Here is a 12155-nt window from a genome sequence, read left to right as displayed (position 1 = left end):
ACAGGACAATAAAATGCTTTTATTGGTATAATGGGGAGAGCGCGTTTCGGCATGAACTCATGCCTTCCTCAGGTCCACTTACAGTGCCCAAGAAGATGCTTGTGGTAGTACTGTAGAGCTGGGTAGAGGTCCTGTGTGTGTGTGCTCAGACCGGTGGCAACACAGACGCACACATGACCTCTACCCAGCTCTACAGTACTACCACAAGCATCTTCTTGGGCACTGTAAGTGGACCTGAGGAAGGCATGAGTTCATGCCGAAACGCGCTCTCCCCATTATACCAATAAAAGCATTTTATTGTCCTGTGCTGCTCGAGTCCTCGCTTCATGTTCTTGTTGTGCAGTGCCGTTTTTTTCCGCCTTATCTGACTAGTATATGAAAGCACTTCACGACTGGTAATGGTTTATGGAAATACTGTATGACTGGCACTGGTTTATGGGGGCACTGTATGACAGAAACTGGTTTATGGGGGCACTATGACTGGCACATGGGGGGGGCACTTGTTTATAGACATACTCTGTCACAGAAACTGGTTTAAAGGAGCATTATGCCTGGCACTATGACTGATACTGGTATATCGAGGTATTGGTGCAATCTATGATTGTCATTGGTCTATGGGGGAACTATTAGTGGCACTGGTGTATGGGGCACTCTATAACTGGCACTGGTTTGTGGGGGCACTCTCTGGTTAGCAATGTCTCACAGGAATTCTGTCTTTGTTTAGGGGGTCGGGGGATATTTATGGACGGGGTTTATATGCAATAAACTCCCCTTGGTGAGAAAGCAAAGCCCAGAAGTTAGAATTTCAAGTCTATAACTGAAATGACAGTGAACCACGTGACCCAGCCAGAAGCAATGTATACAAATAATAGGATACCGGGGAGACAGGACCCTCAGGCTGGAAGCAGGCAGCACTAACACACTGACCGCTAAGACACTACAGACAGCTACACCAGTCCCGGGTTATACGTACACTACAGCCGGAGTCTCAGATGTCACATCCACGTAAGCTGAAGGACCTTAGATGATGCGCGATCACATGACCAGTGACATTCGTGGGAGGAGCCAGGCTAGATTCTAGACTGCTAAAGGACCTTTGATGACGTTATGATCATGTGATTAGTCCTCTGGGAAATGTTTGTGCTGAGCTGCTTCACCAGTGACGAGTTGGTCGTGCGGGAGATTACTGTGGAAATCATTATAGTGATGACCATACAATGTATACAATAGAATAGCAGAGCGATTAACTGCACGAAGCAAATGCCTCACTACTTAGGTGTATGTGTTGTGCATGTAGCAGTGCTGTGTAACCTATGTGTAGAATAGCTGTGTGGGCAGTGTTGTTGCACTAGACCTGTGGGTAGGCGTACGTGTTGTGCATGTAGCAGTGCTGTGTAACCTATGTGTAGAATAGCTGTTGTGGGCAGTGTTGTTGCACTAGACCTGTGGGTAGGTGTATGTGTTGTGTATGTAGCAGTGCTGTGTAACCTATGTGTAGAATAGCTGTTGTGGGCAGTGTTGTTGCACTAGACCTGTGGGTAGGTGTATGAGTTGTGCATGTAGCAGTGCTGTGTAACCTATGTGTAGAAAGCTGTGTGGGCAGTGTTGTTGCACTAGACCTGTGGGTAGGTGTACGTGTTGTCCATGTAGCAGTGCTGTGTAACCTATGTGTAGAAAGCTGTGTGGGCAGTGTTGTTGCACTAGACCTGTGGGTAGGTGTACGTGTTGTCCATGTAGCAGTGCTGTGTAACCTATGTGTAGAAAGCTGTGTGGGCAGTGTTGTTGCACTAGACCTGTGGGTAGGTGTATGTGTTGTGTATGTAGCAGTGCTGTGTAACCTATGTGTAGAAAGCTGTGTGGGCAGTGTTGTTGCACTAGACCTGTGGGTAGGTGTACGTGTTGTGCATGTAGCAGTGCTGTGTAACCTATGTGTAGAAAGCTGTGTGGGCAGTGTTGTTGCACTAGACCTGTGGGTAGGTGTATGTGTTGTGTATGTAGCAGTGCTGTGTAACCTATGTGTAGAATAGCTGTTGTGGGCAGTGTTGTTGCACTAGACCTGTGGGTAGGTGTATGAGTTGTGCATGTAGCAGTGCTGTGTAACCTATGTGTAGAAAGCTTTGTGGGCAGTGTTGTTGCACTAGACCTGTGGGTAGGTGTACGTGTTGTCCATGTAGCAGTGCTGTGTAACCTATGTGTAGAAAGCTGTGTGGGCAGTGTTGTTGCACTAGACCTGTGGGTAGGTGTATGTGTTGTGCATGTAGCAGTGCTGTGTAACCTATGTGTAGAATAGCTGTGGGGGCAGTGTTGTTGCACTAGACCTGTGGGTAGGTGTATGTGTTGTGTATGTAGCAGTGCTGTGTAATCTATGTGTAGAATAGCTGTGTGGGCAGTGTTGTTGCACTAGACCTGTGGGTAGGTGTATGTGCTGTGCATGTAGCAGTGCTGTGTAACCTATGTGTAGAATAGCTGTGTGGGCAGTGTTGTTGCACTAGACCTGTGGGTAGGTGTACGAGTTGTGCATGTAGCAGTGCTGTGTAACCTATGTGTAGAATAGCTGTGTGGGCAGTGTTGTTGCACTAGACCTGTGGGTAGGTGTATGTGTTGTGCATGTAGCAGTGCTGTGTAACCTATGTGTAGAACAGCTGTGTGGGCAGTGTTGTTGCACTAGACCTGTGGGTAGGTGTAGGCCTTCAGTATAGAATTGGTGGGGGTCCAAAATCTGCAAGAGCTTTTTCCTAAGGGTCCATGGACACTACAAAATAAAAATTCAGGTTTATTTGCTGTCAATAGGATACCGCTGCGCAGTGCATACTACACAATTTTAGCAGCAAACTACAGAGCAGAAAGCATTACCAGCAATGTCTGCATGGTCCTAGTGCTGAATAAGGCTGCATTCATGTCATGTTTAGGCACTACGGCTGCCGGGTCCAGCTGGGAAATTTCAAAACCGGGAGCTCCCATATCCCAGCCGGACCACCGCTAAAACCCATTCACTTTAATGAGTCGGCTAATTTTTGTCCCTTATCTGGTTTTGTGACCAGAAATAAAACCGTGGTATACTACCGTGGCAGCCTTATTCACTCTGCACTGCCTGGAGCTTAAAGGGGTACTCCGCTGCTAAGCGTTTGGAACAAACTGTCCTGCCCCCTCATGACGTCATAACATCACAAGCTCCCGGTGTCGGCTCCAGCATTTGGAACAGTTTGTTCCAAATGCCGAGCAGCGGAATACCCCTTTTAAATGTGGTGTGCATGCACCCTTAGTCTAGTTCTATATGGCAATGAACAATAAATACTTTGGGGGCGATTCATCAAAACTCGTGCAGAGGAAAAGTCAACCAGTGACCCATAGCAACCAATCAGATTGATTTTTTTAAGGGCCTCTTAAAATTAAAGTAGCGATCTGATTGGCTGCTGTGGGCAACTGGTCAACTTTTCCTCTGCACAGGCCTTGATGAATCTCCCCCTTTGTTAGCTCTGGGGCTGGCATGACAACCCTATAATTACAAGTAGTGGGACCATTCAGCTTACCAAATGATCCCCCAGCTCCCTGTCTGACTGAAACCCACTTGTGGTGTCACAGGAGGGTACCGGCATATGTAAATCCCATTGGGCCGCACAACCATATTGTTCAGGAATTAATGAGTTCTGTCACCTGGAGATGAATGCACTTTAATGTAAATAATACAAATCAATCCAGGAACCACAGCATACAACCTTGTAAAGATGCTAAAGGAAACTGATACAAATGTATCTGTATCAACATAAAAATGTGTCCTATATCCACATGACATAAAGATGCTTAATTGTAAGGAAAAATCACTGCATTAACACCACCATAAAAAAAGCCGGGCTAGAGGTTGCAGCTGTATGCGAGCCTTGCAAGCCATGGGGCACAATTTAAACCATGAAGCATAGGGGATGGTAGCATCGTTTTTTCTAATGGCTCCATTGGGGGACACAGACCGTGGGTGTATGCTGCTATCTCTAGGAGGTGACACTATGGTCGGCTCCTCCCAGCAGGATATACCCGCCTTCAGGCCCTGAGGTAATCAGTTTAAGCTTAGTGTCTCAAGGAGGTGGACATGGTCTGGTAAAAATTCAAAAACTGGGTCTACAAGAACATGCGAGTGTAAAAAATGAAGAATTTTCTCCTTCACTTTGCTGCTTTTCCTGTGAAACACCTAAAGGGTTAACACACTTACTGAATGTCATTTTGAATACTTTGAGGGGTGCAGTTTTTATAATTGAGTCATTTGTGGGGTATTTCTAATATGAAGACCCTTCAAATCCACTTCAAAACTGAACTGGTCCCTGAAAAATTCCAATTTTGAAAATGTTGTGGAAAATTGCTGCTGAACTTTGGAGCCCTCTGATGTCTTCCAAAAGTAAAAACATGTCAACTTTATGATGCAAACATAAAGTAGGCATATTGTATATGTGCCAAGAGAAGAGAGGAGAAAGAAATCGGCAACTCACCATTCAGCTGGTATGTTCTTCTTTTATTGAAGCATACTCACATGAATATAACAAAGGGAGAGGGTAGTGGGGGGATAGTGATATGCGACCGAGCTCCTGTTTCGCACACTAAGTGTGCTTCCTCCGGCCATGTCTATTCCTATCTGTGCTCCATATATATACACAGGTGAGTGCAATGATCATCCAATCACGTCTTCGGATCACAGTCATGTGTCCGACTGACGTGAATAGTGTGAAGGTGTGCTCTGACTAAAAACATGCTGATAATTCAGTCCTATCGTTTAACCCTATGCTGCCTGTTGCGTGCATCTTTAGTGTCCATAGAGTTTCTGCACGCAATAGTTTTTGGTCGGTGCGCTCAAATTTACTTGATTTTACTCGCTCCAAACCCAAAAACCGCAGGACTTCTGCATTATTACCATGTGTTTCTTTTACGTGGGCTTGAAGACGTGATGCGCCTGGTCTCCCAGTACGTATTGCATACATATGTTCTCTAATACGTATCTGGAGTTGGCGTTTTGTCTGCCCTATGTAAAAGAAATAGCAGGGACATAGGATAGCATAAATAAAATTTTTGGTGCGACAGGTAATGAGGTCCTGTATTGTGTGTTGTATGGGTCCCAATCTTATATGTTTAGTTTCATGGCTATATTTGCATTGATTGCAATTTTTGCATTTATAATTACCTTTTGGTGTAATTTCATTTAGCCATGTATTTTCTGATGGTTTTTTACTATTTGTTCTGCCTTTATTGATAGTGTCTCCTATAGTGATGTTTCTTTTGTATGTTATACGGGGTTTATGTTTAGCTATCTCTTTCAGATCTTCATCTGCCTCGATCAGAAACCAGTTTTTTCTGATTGCTCTTTCCACTGTGGAGTTCATTGGTGAGTTCTGGAATGCCAAAGTGAATCTTTCCCTTGTTACTACTTCTTTGTTTTGTGATTTTTTATCTTTTAGTAACTCTGCTCTATTTAGATTATCTGCTTTCTCTCTGCCTTTTTTAATGATATATTCTGGGTAGGCACGCTGTCTAAACCTGTTCTCTAATTCCTCTGCTTTCTTTTTAAAGGTGGTCTCATCACTATTATTACGTTTTAATCTGACAAATTGTCCATAGGGGATGTTGTGTTTGACACTATGCTTATGTGAGCTGTTAAAGTGTAGCAGTGTATTCTTAGCTACAGGTTTTCTATAGCTTTCTGTGACTATAGTTCCTTCCTTATTTATCAATTTCAAATCTAGAAATTGTAAACAATTTCCTCCATAGAGGCTGGTGAATTGCATGTTCACTGTGTTGTTATTTAAATAAGCGACAAATTGATTAAACTCTATTTCTGTCCCATGCCATGTAATTATGATGTCATCCACATATCTGTGGTATGATTTAATATGATGGAGAAACGGATTATCGTTACTGTACACATATGTATTTTCAAAGATTCCCAGAAACAAGTTGGCATAAGTACAGGAGACCGGGGTGCCCATCGGGGTCCCGGTCTCCTGCTTATACCACTGTTCCCCTGATAGAAATGTGTTGTTATTAAGAATAAGCGCTAAGCCTTCTGCAATGAACTCTATTATATTTTCTGACACTCCTGCCAATTTCAATATTTCTCTGATAGCCTGTATACCCGCATTATGTGGGATACGGGTATACAGGCTAGTGACATCTATGGAGCATAGCTTGTAATCTTTTTCTATATGCATGCTATTAAGGATCTGCAACAAATGTTTAGTGTCTTTTATGTGTGACAATAAAGATCCCTGTAAGGGATTAAGCATCCAGTCGAGGTACTGGGACAGGAACTCCGTCGCTGAGCCGATCCCGGCAACTATTGGCCTTCCTGGGGGTCGGCTCAGCGACTTGTGTACCTTAGGTAGGTGGTACCATCGTGCAGGCTTTACATTATCTGGTAATAGTTTCTCAGCGTTTTTTTGTGACAGCACATTTTTGCTTACATATTTGTGTAGGAATGATTTAAGTTTGGTGAGGGTCTTAGATGTGGGGTCTGCCGGCAAGGGGGTGTACGTGATGGCATCAGCTAACTGTCTAGCAGCTTCCTCATTGTATTCTTTGGTGTATTGTACCACCACACTACCTCCCTTGTCGGCACGTATCACAGTAAGGTCCTCTCTTTTCTTCAATTTTTTAAGCGCTAGGTTTTCCTGTTCTGTGAGGTTACAGGGTGGAATGGGATGGATGATGGCTTGTATATCATTCATGACGGCTTTAGTGAAGGAATCAATATTACTACCCTGTATCACAGGGGGGGAGAATCTTGATTTTTTGCCTTTCCTAAATTGCCTATCTTTCATAGATTCAATAGATATACTCTCACTCTCATAAGGCGGGTATACAGGCTATCAGAGAAATATTGAAATTGGCAGGAGTGTCAGAAAATATAATAGAGTTCATTGCAGAAGGCTTAGCGCTTATTCTTAATAACAACACATTTCTATCAGGGGAACAGTGGTATAAGCAGGAGACCGGGACCCCGATGGGCACCCCGGTCTCCTGTACTTATGCCAACTTGTTTCTGGGAATCTTTGAAAATACATATGTGTACAGTAACGATAATCCGTTTCTCCATCATATTAAATCATACCACAGATATGTGGATGACATCATAATTACATGGCATGGGACAGAAATAGAGTTTAATCAATTTGTCGCTTATTTAAATAACAACACAGTGAACATGCAATTCACCAGCCTCTATGGAGGAAATTGTTTAGAATTTCTAGATTTGAAATTGATAAATAAGTGTTACGCCGAGCGCTCCGGGTCCCTGCTCCTCCCCGGAGCGCTCACGGCGTCTCTCTCCCTGCAGCGCCCCGGTCGGTCCCGCTGACCGGGAGCGCTGCACTGACATGGCCGTCGGGGATGCGATTCGCACAGCGGGACGCACCCGCTCGCGAATCGCATCCCAACTCACTTACCCGTCCCGGTCCCCTGCTGTCATGTGCTGGCGCGCGCGGCTCCGCTCTCTAGGGCGCGCGCGCGCCGGCTCTCTGAGACTTAAAGGGCCAGTGCACCAATGATTGGTGCCTGGCCCAATTAGCTTAATTGGCTTCCACCTGCTCCCTGGCTATATCTGCTGACTGCCCCTGCACTCCCTGGCCGGATCTTGTTGCCTTGTGCCAGTGAAAGCGTTTAGTGTTGTCCAAAGCCTGTGTTACCTGAACTCCTGCTATCCATCTTGACTACGAACCTTGCCGCCTGCCCCGACCTTCTGCTACGTCTGACCTTGCCTCTGCCTAGTCCTTCTGTCCCACGCCTTCTCAGCAGTCAGCGAGGTTGAGCCGTTGCTAGTGGATACGACCTGGTTGCTACTGCCGCAGCAAGACCATCCCGCTTTGCGGCGGGCTCTGGTGAACACCAGTAGCCTCTTAGAACCGGTCCACCAGCACGGTCCACGCCAATCCCTCGCTGACAAAGAGGATCCACTACCTGAAAGCCGAATCGTGACAGTAGATCCGGCCATGGATCCCGCTGAGGTGCCGCTGCCAAGTCTCGCTGACCTTACCACGGTGGTCGCTCAGCAATCGCAGCAGATTGCCCAACAAGGACAGCAGCTGTCGCAGTTGACCGCCATGTTACAGCAACTTCTGCCTCTGCTACAGCAGCAACCATCTCCTCCGCCAGCTCCTGCACCTCCTCCGCAGCGAGTGGCCGCTCCTAGCCTCCGCTTGTCCCTGCCGGACAAATTTGATGGGGACTCTAGACTCTGCCGTGGATTTCTGTCTCAATGTTCCCTGCATATGGAGATGTTGTCGGACTTGTTTCCTACAGAACGGTCTAAGGTGGCGTTCGTAGTGAGCCTTCTTTCAGGAAAGGCCTTGTCTTGGGCCACACTGCTCTGGGACCGCAATGATCCTGCCACAGCCACAGTCCAGTCCTTCTTCGCTGAAGTCCGTAGTGTCTTCGAGGAACCAGCCCGAGCTTCTTCTGCCGAGACTGCCCTGCTGAACCTGGTCCAGGGTAATTCTTCAGTGGGCGAGTACGCCATCCAGTTTCGTACTCTTGCTTCCGAATTATCATGGAATAACGAGGCTCTCTGCGCGACCTTTAAAAAAGGCCTATCCAGTAGCATCAAGGATGTGCTGGCCGCACGAGAGATTCCTGCCAACCTGCAAGAACTTATCCATTTGGCCACCCGCATTGACATGCGTTTTTCTGAGAGACATCAGGAGCTCCGCCAGGAAAAAGACTTAGATCTCTGGGCACCTCTCCCACAGCATCCTTTGCAGTCTACGCCTGGGCCTCCTGCCGAGGAGGCCATGCAAGTGGATCGGTCTCGCCTGACCCAGGAAGAGAGGAATCGCCGTAGGGAAGAAAATCTTTGTCTATACTGTGCCAGTACCGAGCATTTCTTGGTGGATTGCCCTATTCGTCCTCCACGTCTGGGAAACGCACGCACCCAGCTCACGTGGGTGTGGCGTCTCTTGGTTCAAAGTCTGCTTCTCCACGTCTCACGGTGCCCGTGCGGATTTCTCCTTCAGCCAACTCCTCCCTCTCAGCCGTGGCCTGCTTGGACTCTGGTGCCTCTGGGAATTTCATTTTGGAGTCTTTGGTGAATAAATTCTGCATCCCGGTGACCCGTCTCGTCAAGCCGCTCTACATTTCCGCGGTCAACGGAGTCAGATTGGATTGCACCGTGCGTTACCGCACAGAACCCCTCTCGATGTGTATTGGACCCCATCACGAAGTGATTGAGTTCTTCGTCCTTCCCAACTGTACCTCTGAGGTCCTCCTCGGTCTGCCATGGCTCCGGCTTCATTCTCCCACCCATGACTGGACCACCGGGGAGATCAAGAACTGGGACTCTGCTTGCCATAGGAAGTGCCTCTCCCCCCCTCCCAGTCCCGTCAGGCAAGCCTCAGTGCCTCCTCATGGCCCCCGTCCTGGTGACACACTGCCCCGTGCCAGGCTTCGCCCTCTGCCCTCCCTCCCCATTCCCACTCCTGCTGTACTGCCTGCCTTTGAGGAAACCCTCCATTCACTCCCGGTGTCCTCGTCCCAGGTAAAGCAGTTGTCGGACAAAAGAAGGGGGAGACCTAAGGGGGGGGGTACTGTTACGCCGAGCGCTCCGGGTCCCTGCTCCTCCCCGGAGCGCTCACGGCGTCTCTCTCCCTGCAGCGCCCCGGTCGGTCCCGCTGACCGGGAGCGCTGCACTGACATGGCCGTCGGGGATGCGATTCGCACAGCGGGACGCACCCGCTCGCGAATCGCATCCCAACTCACTTACCCGTCCCGGTCCCCTGCTGTCATGTGCTGGCGCGCGCTGCTCCGCTCTCTAGGGCGCGCGCGCGCCGGCTCTCTGAGACTTAAAGGGCCAGTGCACCAATGATTGGTGCCTGGCCCAATCTGCCTAATTAGCTTCCACCTGCTCCCTGGCTATATTACCTCACTTCCCCTGCACTTCCTTGCCGGATCTTGTTGCCTTGTGCCAGTGAAAGCGTTTAGTGTTGTCCAAAGCCTGTGTTACCTGAACTCCTGCTATCCATCTTGACTACGAACCTTGCCGCCTGCCCCGACCTTCTGCTACGTCTGACCTTGCCTCTGCCTAGTCCTTCTGTCCCACGCCTTCTCAGCAGTCAGCGAGGTTGAGCCGTTGCTAGTGGATACGACCTGGTTGCTACTGCCGCAGCAAGACCATCCCGCTTTGCGGCGGGCTCTGGTGAACACCAGTAGCCTCTTAGAACCGGTCCACCAGCACGGTCCACGCCAATCCCTCGCTGACACAGAAGATCCACTACCTGTAAGCCGAATCGTGACAATAAGGAAGGAACTATAGTCACAGAAAGCTATAGAAAACCTGTAGCTAAGAATACACTGCTACACTTTAACAGCTCACATAAGCATAGTGTCAAACACAACATCCCCTATGGACAATTTGTCAGATTAAAATGTAATAATAGTGATGAGACCACCTTTAAAAAGAAAGCAGAGGAATTAGAGAACAGGTTTAGACAGCGTGCCTACCCAGAATATATCATTAAAAAAGGCAGAGAGAAAGCAGATAATCTAAATAGAGCAGAGTTACTAAAAGATAAAAAATCACAAAACAAAGAAGTAGTAACAAGGGAAAGATTCACTTTTGCATTCCAGAACTCACCAATGAACTCCACAGTGGAAAGAGCAATCAGAAAAAACTGGTTTCTGATCGAGGCAGATGAAGATCTGAAAGAGATAGCTAAACATAAACCCCGTATAACATACAAAAGAAACATCACTATAGGAGACACTATCAATAAAGGCAGAACAAATAGTAAAAAACCATCAGAAAATACAGGGCTAAATGAAATTACACCAAAAGGTAATTATAAATGCAAAAATTGCAATCAATGCAAATATAGCCATGAAACTAAACATATAAGATTGGGACCCATACAACACACAATACAGGACCTCATTACCTGTCGCACCAAAAATGTTATTTATGCTATCCTATGTCCCTGCGATTTCTTTTACATAGGGCAGACAAAACGCCAACTCCAGATACGTATTAGAGAACATATGTATGTAATACGTACTGGGAGACCAGGCGCATCACGTCTTCAAGCCCACGTAAAAGAAACGCATGGTAATAATGCAGAAGTCCTACGGTTTTTGGGTTTGGAGCGAGTAAAATCAAGTAAATTTGAGCGCACCGACCAAAAACTATTGCGTGCAGAAACTCTATGGATACTAAAGACGCACGCAACAGGCAGCATAGGGTTAAACGATAGGACTGAACTATCAGCATGTTTTTAGTCAGAGCACACCTTCACACTATTCACGTCAGTCGGACACATGACTGTGATCCGAAGACGTGATTGGATGATCATTGCACTCACCTGTGTATATATATGGAGCACAGATAGGAATAGACATGGCCGGAGGAAGCACACTTAGTGTGCGAAACAGGAGCTCGGTCGCATATCACTATCCCCCCACTACCCTCTCCCTTTGTTATATTCATGTGAGTATGCTTCAATAAAAGAAGAACATACCAGCTGAATGGTGAGTTGCCGATTTCTTTCTCCTCTCTTCTCTTGGAATATATGAATATCTCATTGTGTCAGAGCACCACCAGCAGCACCTAGCTACACCAACGCATATCCAACACGTTTAATACCGCAGTGCCGTGCTACTTCTTATATGAAATATTGTATATGTGAATCAATATATAATTTATTTGGAATATCCATTTTCCTTACAAGCAGAGAGCTTCAAAGTTTTAAAAAAAATATGCAAAATTTTCAATTTTTTCATAAAATTTTTGAATTTTTCACCAAGAAATGATGCAAGTATCGACAAAATTTTACCACTAACATAAAGTAGAATATGTCACGAAATAACATTCTCGGAATCAGAATGAAAAGTAAAAGCATTCCAGAGTAATTAATGCTTAAAGTGACAGTGGTCAGATGTTAAAAAAATGGCCGGGTCCTTAAGGTATAAATGGGCTGGGTCCTTTAGGGGTTAAAGGGTTAATAAAGTAAATTCATGTCATTCTGACTACTTTAACCCCTTAAGGACTCAGGGTTTTTCCGTTTTTGCACTTTCGTTTTTTCCTCCTTACCTTTTAAAAATCATAACCCTTTCAATTTTCCACCTAAAAATCCATATTATGGCTTATTTTTTGCGTCACCAATTCTACTTTGCAGTGACATTAGTCATTTTACCCA

General features: G+C 46.4%; 1 protein-coding gene across 5 annotated transcripts in view; it reads right to left on the bottom strand.

The window, feature by feature from the left end:
• Positions 1–12155, bottom strand: part of SKIC3 (SKI3 subunit of superkiller complex) — a 187803-nt gene that overhangs the window by 166942 nt on the left and 8706 nt on the right. The window contains exons 1-2 of one of the 5 annotated variants that reach the window (XM_056537796.1): positions 2671–2752; positions 974–1186 (exon numbers count right to left, since the gene is read on the bottom strand). The exons of 1 other annotated variant lie outside the window; for it this stretch is intronic. The gene's annotated coding sequence lies outside the window, so the exon portion shown is untranslated. Of the gene's footprint in view, positions 1–877; positions 897–927; positions 947–973; positions 1187–2670; positions 2753–12155 lie in introns of those variants that run through there. 3 more of the 5 variants (XM_056537805.1, XM_056537823.1, XM_056537834.1) reach the window with 3 other exon arrangements.

The sequence above is a fragment of the Hyla sarda genome, chromosome 1 (assembly GCF_029499605.1).
Source record: "Hyla sarda isolate aHylSar1 chromosome 1, aHylSar1.hap1, whole genome shotgun sequence".
Taxonomy (NCBI): Eukaryota; Metazoa; Chordata; class Amphibia; order Anura; family Hylidae; genus Hyla; species Hyla sarda.
Note: the sequence above shows the minus strand (reverse complement) of the source record. Positions and strands in the feature narration are given on the sequence as shown.